The following is a 1267-nucleotide window of genomic DNA, read 5'->3' as shown; positions in this document are numbered from 1 at the left end:
AATTTTTTTTTTTAAATACAGTAAAAACGCTAATATTTTAAAATATTATTACAATTCAAAATAGCTGTTTCCTATTTTAATATATTTTAAAATGTAATTTATTCCTGTCAAGGCAAAGGCATATTATCAATGCCGAAAACAGTTTTTTTGTTGTTGTGTAATACATTTTCCAGGATTCTTTTATGAATCGCGAGTTCAAAAGAATGGGATTTATTTAAAATGTAAATCTTTTGTAACATTATAAATGTCTTTCATGTCACTGTCATTGCTGTATAAAAGTATAATTTTTTAGCATGCTAACATACACCAAAGAAGAGAAGTGGTAACTAACAGCATCATTAAAAAGAACAAAGAGAGAATTATGTCCCTCACATTGTCATTGATGCCAATGCTATTTAAAAATGTCTGTGATCTTGAATAAGGCAGGAATGCATTTTTATACAGCTCTGCTAATTGTCACAATTCTTCTAACAATAGTGAAAGTTCTCAATTTTTTAAGTGACTGCTCAGAGCTGGGAGTCGATGAGGGGATTTGCCACTGGTACAACAGATTATAATTTGTCTCAGATTATATACTCTGTCACAAATGGTTAAGCATTAACTGGTTTCAAGGGGGCTTCTAAAGGGAGCGGACAGAATTAGAAGGTGCTTTCATTGATTGCAATCAGAGGAACTTGGGGGGAGATTGCTGGCACTCTAATTGGAGGAGACGCTGTGGAGAAATGGTTTGGCGGTTCAGGGAGGGTAAGGCGCTGTACTGAGAACAGCGTGCGTGTGGCACGGAGAGAAAAACAACACTGATTATCCGTAAAATGTGAAGCAGGGCATTGATGGCAGAGCTGCCGGAGGTCTGATTGAGTGATTTACGTGGCTGGCGGCCAGAGAGATTGAGGTACATGCTGTGCACAGGTGGCACATTTAGACTGCGCATGGCTCAGTACAGCAACCTCTGCTGGCCATCGATGGAACTCATCCTGCTGAAAACAACAGTTTAAACCAGCCTACGTTGGTTTGTTGGTCTCCCAATCTGATCAAGTTTTTTGACTGGTTTTAGAATGGAAAAACTGTTAAACACCAGACTTGGAAACCATCTTTCTTAATGTCGTATAAAAAAGATATGTGAGTTTTTTCACTCTTAATTCTTACCTTTATGGTGCAACTAAATTATGAAATTGCATATGAATACCATGCAAGATGCAATTTTTCTATTTTAATATATTTTAAAATGTAATTTATTCCTCTGTTGGCAAAGCTGAATTTTCTGCTG

This window comes from Sinocyclocheilus grahami, unplaced genomic scaffold (assembly GCF_001515645.1).
Source record: "Sinocyclocheilus grahami isolate Dianchi unplaced genomic scaffold, SAMN03320097.WGS_v1.1 scaffold9.1, whole genome shotgun sequence".
Taxonomy (NCBI): domain Eukaryota; kingdom Metazoa; phylum Chordata; class Actinopteri; order Cypriniformes; family Cyprinidae; genus Sinocyclocheilus; species Sinocyclocheilus grahami.
Note: the sequence above shows the minus strand (reverse complement) of the source record.